An 8,073-nucleotide genomic window follows, 5' to 3' on the forward strand; every position below is an offset into this window, starting at 1 on the left:
GTTCGTCTCGTGTAGTGGCACAAGTGAGAGGTATCGGATCGCCCGCCAGTTATACGCAGCGCCTGATATTCCGTTTCACTGGCGGCCCTGGAACTGACTATCGGGCGCTGAGTATAACAGGTGGTCAATCTGATACCAGGCGTTTTGCGACACCGTCCGAGACAGATTCCTAGGCCGCAGAATTCGATTGATATAACTTCTGTTAAAATTACTTTCAGTGCTTTTTAGTGCATAGTAATGCGAACAATCCTAAATTTAAAAAAATAACAATTTGCGTTTGCATTATTTGCCCCTTTTTTAGAAGAGCAGGGGCTGGAAATTCGGTTGGGGGCTAATTTGGGCGCCAATGGTGAAGGGGCGGTAAATATTGTGCCAGGAAATGGTTTACGTCCGCAGCTACAAAATTCACCAGCTGGGCCCTGAGTGTGGGGCGGAACGCTAAGGGAGGCGTTACACACCTCTTTTAGGGCGCTAGACCGGCTGAGCAACTGAAAATCCCCAGCTAAACAGCCGGCCTCGGAGCGGCCTAAGAGAGGCTTCCCTGGGATTAACAAAATCGGCAACAAAACCACCAAAAATATTCCCATTACCTTACTGACGCCACATAAACGTTAATCGCAAAAATAAAAAATCAAAAACAATCACACTTACCTCAGGTAGACATTCCTTCCCTCACTGCGGCCGGTACAGCTCGGACCACCCGCTATCCCAGGCGGCCCCACTAGGGCGCGCTACAGGGTGCTACGGATCCCCCCCAGGAAACAAATTTAAGAACGGTGTTGCAAATGAGTGGCGTTACACACCGGCTCGCCTCTCCCAGGCGGTACTGCTCCCCGCTCCCGCAAACCCAGCACCGAATGACTCGCCGGGGAGCCACCTGCCCGGAAATCAATTCCGCTGCCATTACTGCCGCGAACAGAGGCAGCAACATACCATATCTTCCCATTTTAACCTTCGGTCGGATATTCCTGTTCGTTGATCACTCGAGCTTTGAGGTAATGTGGCATTGTGGTACGGCTAGCGATTTTTTGTTCTTTCCCTGTTTAGCTTTTAGAGGTAGCCACTCGCTGCAATGGATATTTCTTAAAATTCTACGGCATTCCCCTGTGTCAGTTAGTGAAGTAAATCCTGCTTCAATGCATGTCAATAGGTCCACTTCCATCACAAAATCCTGGCAACAATCACGTCTGTCATTACAACCCTGTAGGTAAAAATAAAGGAAGAAATGGTTTTAAAAGAAATTATTTCCATAACAGCATAAGAAATAGGAGCAGAAGTAGGCCATTTGGCCCCTCGAGCTCCGGTTGGGGTGGTGTGTAGAATGTTTCACTCTAAAGGGTGTCGCAGTTGCGTGAGGCGGACTGGTTGGGCTGGGTGGTCTTTGCCTTTCCGTCATTGTTCATAGGTTTATATGTAACCTTTAGGGCTGCTGACCAAGGGCCGTGCGGTTCTTTGTCGGCCGGCACGGACATGATGGACGGAAATGGCCTCCTTCTGCGCTGTAAATTTCTATGTTTCTATGTTTCTATTACCCTCTTTGGCTGTTTTATACTTTCTTTTGGTTGCTTGTTATAGTATAGTATAGATATATACTCAGATATATACTTATAGGCAGATGTATTAGGTGAGAAATTTGGCTCTTTAGCATCTCCTGTTAGTGCCTGGGGAGGGCTCTAACAGGTTAATGACTGAGCGTGGCGAATGCCACGAATCCCGCGAACATCATTGCCGGTTTATCGCCGCCGCTAACTCTTATCGCCTGGGCCTCTAGTGCCTCGCAGATCGTGACATCATCGAGTGTACAGCACCCCATTACTGCCCCAGATGTGAAATTGCCTCCTGCCCCGTGCTATATCGCCGAACGTGAACAATGGCAGGAAGAGGAGGCATTGTCAACTCGGCTGGCCGCTAGGGGAGCGCTAATTAAAGGCAATGGTTCTCAGATAGGCTGACCGTTATTATTTGCACCAGTCTGGTGCCTGCTGAAAGGTCTTGATGCTTCATTGCTGCAAGATGTCCAAGCCCTCCGCTCTCTGAGAGTGTTTGGGGCTGTAATGGCAGCCACACAGATCGGCTGGCAACGCAGAACTGCCAACAGTAGGTTGTGCTCCATCATTGGCCCTTCCCTTTAAGTGAGGGACGCAGCCTCTGATGCCGTTAGTAATGTACGGCAAATTGTTCAGCACTCAGCCCCAACGCCCCGCTCTCGGACTTTAGTGCCTGAGGAGAAGTGGTTAGCACATGATTTAGTACTCCACTTCGCTCTTGGAGTGCTAAAGCTGAATTTCCCGGCAGGAGAGATTCATTAGCTACTTTTTATACTTTTCCAAAGTTAACGCCTCAACGGAATTTCTAGCCCATAGTATAGTATAGATATATACTCAGATGTATACTTATAGACATATATGTAGTACAGTATAGATATATACTAGGCATAGTATAGATGCAATGTACGGTCAGTTTGATATGTGAGTCAATAAATATACATCTGCTGAAGACCTCTCTGATGGTTTGGGTTTATAGGTTACAAACAACACTGGCTTCGGATGTTATTTCCATGTATGTCGCTCAGCTGTGGCTGTGGGCAGACATGGCACAATGTTATTCTGTGTGGGTTCCCCTCTAAGTCTAAAATCATTTTCCAGTCGCCGTAGTTGATGCGTGTGCATTAAGCTGAACTTTCAAAGTGCTCATTGTCCTTTTTGGTTTCCTTCCAAACTCCCGCTGTTTTCAAGATGCGTCCTTCCTCAATATGAGATAAATGAGCTTCACTTGTCATTTCTGCTCAAAGAACTTCCAGGCTCTTTCATTACACACTTTCTATCACTTCATTCAAAATGCAGCTCTTTGTCAATCCACTTGCTTCACTTCGCAATAGTCAACTGTTTGAATCCACCAATCAAATTGTCCGCTTCTGCTTCATTAGCTCCCGGCCTGTCTTGTTGAGATGCTTGACCTTGTGCAGGAGTACATAAGAACATAAGATGTAGGAGCAGGAGTCGGCCATTCGGCCCATCGAGCCTGCTCCACCATTTAACAAGATCGTGGCTGATCTGATCCTGGGCTCAGCTCCACTTCCCCGCCCGCTCCCCATAACCCTTCACTCCCTTATCGTTCAAAAATCTGTCTATCTCTACCTTAAATATATTCAATGACCCAGCCCCCATAGCTCTCTGGGGCAGTGAATTTCAAAGGGTCTTAAATCTGTGGAATTCTCTGCCCCAGATTTACGACCCTTTGAAATTCCTCCTCATCTCAGTTCTAAATGGGCAACCCCTTATTCTAAAACTATGCTCCTGAGTTCTAGATTCCCCCACGAGTGGAATAATCCTCTCTGCATCTACCTTGTCAAGCCCCCTCAGTATCTTACATGTTTCAATAAGATCACCTCTCATTCTTCTAAACTCCAATGAGTACAGGCCCAACCTGCTCAACCTTTCCTCATAAGTCAGCCCCTTCATCTCAGGAATCAACCGAGTGAACCTTCTCTGAACTGTCTTCTATGCAAGTATATCCCTCCTTAAATAAGGAGTCCAAACTGTACGCAATACTCTAAGTGTGGCCTCACCAATACCCTGTACAGTTGTAGCAGGACTTTCCTGCTTTTATACTCTATCCTCCTTGCAATAAACGCCAATATTCCATTTGCCTTCCTGATTACTTGCATACTAACTTATTGTTGCGACTCAGATGAAAAAATCCAGGAATGTCATCTACTTCCCCCACACCCCCTCAACAAATGTGCCTCTTGCCAGCAAGATTAGGTCTGACAGGATCACTGAGTTACCATTTACGAGTCTGTTACCCTGGTTTCCTGACAACCAGGGGTAGATTCACCTTCAGTAGGGGGCGAAACAGGCAATGAAGAGGAAAATTGGCGGTGATGTCTCACGGGTGGTCAATCTGTTGCATCCATTTTGCGCCCAACTCATGTGCTGAGCTGTAATATGATTTTCTATCAGTCCCATGTTGCGAATTACTTTTATGATCATGTGGTATAATAAATAAGCATTTAATTTTACTTTAAGAATTACTGAAAGACAGTTATGACCAATGTTCCCTCTAGTTTGTCTTTCTGGCTTTCTCCACCATACGGCATGCTGGTCATTGCCAAGTGCATCTGATTTTCAATTACATTTTTGAAACATGCAAACTCGGCAGCCCATGTCCTAACTCGCACCAAGTCCTGCTCACCCATCACCCCTGTGCTCGCTGACCTACATTGGCTTCCGGTTAAGCAACGGCTCAATTTCAAAATTCTCATCCTTGTTAACAAATCCCTCCATGGCCTCGCCCCTCCTTATCTCTGTAATTTCCTCCAGCCCCACAACAACCCCCTCCCCACCCCCCCAAAAATGTCTGCGCTCCTCTAATTCTACCCTCTTGAGCATCCCTGATGATAATCGCTCAACCATTGGTGGCCCTGCCTTCTGTTGCCGAGGTCCCAAGCTCTGGAACTCCCTGCCTAAACTGCTCCGCCTGCTCGCTATTTAAAACCTACCTCGTTGCCCAAGCAACTGCATTAATTTCTATTTATACGGCTCGGTGTCAATTTTTTTATCTCATTGAATCATAGAATCATAGAAACGTACAGCACAGAAGGAGAGCATTTCAGCCCATCATGTCAGTGCCGGCCGACAAAGAGCTATCCAACCAAATCCCACTTTCCAGCTCTTGGTCCGTAGCCCTGTAAGTTACGGCGCTTCAAGTGCATAATCCAAGTACTTTTTAAATGTGGTGAGGGTTTCTGCCTCTACCATCCTTTAAGGCAGTGAGTTCCAGACCCCACCACCCTCTGGGTGAAGAAATTTCCCCTCAAATCCCCTCTAAACCTCTTAAAAATTACTTTAAATCTATGCTCTCTGGTTGTTGACCCCTCTGTGAAGGGAAATAGTCCTTCTGCGCTTTGGGACGTTTCTCTACGTTAAAGGCGCTATACAAATGCAAGTTATTGTCATTGTTGTTGTAGTTTGATTTTGGGCCGCACGGACCCTTTGACGGGCTTCCACAGCCCATTCAAATTTACGCACACACGCGTTTTTTTCCATTCAAGAGCCGGGAGCGACTGCGCTGGACCTCCAGAGCATAGCGCAACCCTGTGGCCACACAGCTTAAAGGGCACATTGGTCATGACCCTGCGTGAACTTAGGTTACCATGACAACAGCAATACTTTCCGCTTACAAATTGTCCGACTGCATTCGTCTAATGAATGTCAGATTACAATTACTGTGTAAGAAATGCAGCCAGCCAGGAGCATGCACTGAGTGCAGGAAATGTGGTGTAAACTGGCTTTCCCCGCCACAAGGCATGCTGGTCATTGCCAGGTATGTCTGATTTCCAATTACATTTTTGAAACATGCAAAGTCATTGTTTTTCTCCTCTTTTAGGTCCTGTGGAGGAAAAAAGAAAGAAAGAAAGAGAAAGAAAGACTTATATTTATATTACGCCTTTCACGACCACCGGACGATTCAAAGCGCTTTACAGCCAAAGAAGTACTTTTGGAGTGTAGTCAATGTTGTAATGTAGAAATAGGTCATTCAATACTGCCTCTGCTGTTTTTGAGTTAGTGCGGGTTATTTTGGCCAAAGGGTGAGAACAGGGGCTAATAACACACGCCTGCTTGAAAGTCTGGCTTTAGCAGCAATTTGTGGGCTAATTGACGATTATCGTGAATTTTTTGAATGTGCCTGCAGGTGCTAACGAGAAGAAATTCATCTCTGGCGGTAGACGGACGGTATTGGATCGACCGTCCCTTATACACAGCGCCTGAGGTTCAGTTGCATTGACTGCAGTGGGATTGACTATCAGTCGCTGCGTCTAACGGGCGGCCGACACGATACACCGCGTATCACCACTGCCCGAGGCTCATTTTTCGGCCAATGATTCTGCATCTAATGTCCCCATTCTGACCTCCATGCCAAATCATCGACCAAAACAGGGAATCGTGCAGACTATTTTCCAAAGCCAGGTAGAATTTCCCTTTCAATAAAGGCCAACTACAAAAATCAATTGTGATAGTTGGGGTAGTGAAATATCAGAGCAGCTTGAATCTCTGCTACATTGGAATGTGACACCCACAGACTGCTTTAACATAAGTCTACTTTGATAGCTACCAGATGTAAAGTTGAAAAGTTGATCATGAAGTGATTGAAATCTATTATTTCATTTGCAGTGTGTTATTATTTTCTTAATGTCCCCACTCCTTTCCTGCCCCTTCCCCAGAAACAGGCTGCCTGGGATCAAAAGGGAGCATTTAACAGTGAGTGCTGTAAATATGCGCCCTGTAAAACAGATTAAGTGCAACATGCCATCATTGTTCGCAAAAAAATCAAATATGTGATGAAGTAAGCTCAGTTCTTGATACTTGTGACAAGTAAAAGCACTTTGCAAAATCTACAAAGTAAAAGATTGCCTTGAATCATCAATCAACTAGGCTGTGTTGTGAATAAGTTACATGCAGGATGACCTAATTTAATGGTATTCCGTTACTCGTGGTTGTCATCCTGTAGATACAAAGGTACATGAAGCTCGCAGAGAACCTGAAACACAAAATCAATAACCTTCCTCAAACTCCAGTTGAATTCTGTGTTTTAATCCAATTAAAACCATTGCTTCTTCTGCCTTGTGCTCCACACATGAGGGGCGATTTTCCTGGGTCTATGTCCAGGTGTGGTGGATCACATGGGTACAGAGAATACCGGTAGATCAGATATGCGCACTTCCAAAGGAGCCGCCCAATTTTCACCATTCATTTCGATTGAAGGAATTGGACAGGTTCTGCAGCTGTGGCTCAGTGGGTAGCACTCTCGCCTCTGAGTCAGAAGGTTGAGGGTTCAAGTCCCACTTCAGGGACTTAAGCACATATATCCAGGCTGACACTCCAGTGCAGTGATGAGGGAGTGCTGCGCTGTCGGAGGTGCCATCTTTCAGATGAGATGTTAAACCAAGGCCCAGCCTGCTCTCTCAGGTGGACATTAGATACAGGAAGAATGTTCCCGATGTTGGGGAAGTCCAGAACCAGGGGTCACAGTCTAAGGATAAGGGGTAAGCCATTTTGGACCGAGATGAGGAGAAACTTCTTCACTCAGAGAATTGTGAACCTGTGGAATTCTCTACCACAGAAAGTTGTTGAGTCCAGTTCGTTGGATATATTCAAAAGGGAATTAGATGTGCCCCTTACGACTAAAGGGACCAGGGGGTATGGAGAGAAGGCAGGAGTAGGGCACTGAAGTTGCATGATCAGCCATGATCATATTGAATGGTGGTGCAGGCTCGAATGGCCTGTTCCTGCATCTATTTAGTATGTTTCTATGTTTCTATGTAAAAGATCCCGTGGCACTATTTCGAAGAAGATCAGGGGAGTTACCCTTGGTGTCCTGGCCAATATTTATCCCTCAATCAATGTAACAAAAACAGATCACCTGGTCATTATCACATTGCTGTTTGTGGGAGCTTGCTGTGCACAAATTGGCTGCCAAGTTTCCTACATTACAACAGTGACTACACTTAAAAAATACTTAATTGGCTGTAAATCGCTTTGAGACGTCCGGTGATCGTGAAAGGCGCTATATGAATGCAAGTGTTTCTTTTTTTTTCTACCAGCCATTTTTGTCCAGATACCTTTTTTTTAGCTTTCTCAATAACCAATGGTGATTTTGTAAACACTCAGTGGAACTCAATATCATACGTTGAATATTAATAACAAATGTTCTTATGAAATGAATTTGTCTGTTATTTTAAGAAAAGTATCAACAAATTGGTTAATGCCTTCGCTAAAGTAGTAAACAAGGGACGTTCATACACATTTGTTGCTGATATTATTTCGAGGAGGCTCAAACCATCAATCCCGGTCAGCGTTAAAAGTCGCTTTTCTCCATTGATTACAATTGATTGGACAAAGGAATCCATCAGTGCGAATGGAAATTTGTACCATAAACTCACATTGAGGCTTGATTTTCTACGTATTCACAGTCGATGAGTGAGACATGTATTCCTAGCAGGAGCTTAGAACTTGCTGTCAGTGTAAAGACTTATACCGGTGATAACCCTTGCGCAAAGCAGGAGCAAACTCA

The sequence above is a fragment of the Pristiophorus japonicus genome, chromosome 5 (assembly GCF_044704955.1).
Source record: "Pristiophorus japonicus isolate sPriJap1 chromosome 5, sPriJap1.hap1, whole genome shotgun sequence".
NCBI lineage: Eukaryota > Metazoa > Chordata > Chondrichthyes > Pristiophoridae > Pristiophorus > Pristiophorus japonicus.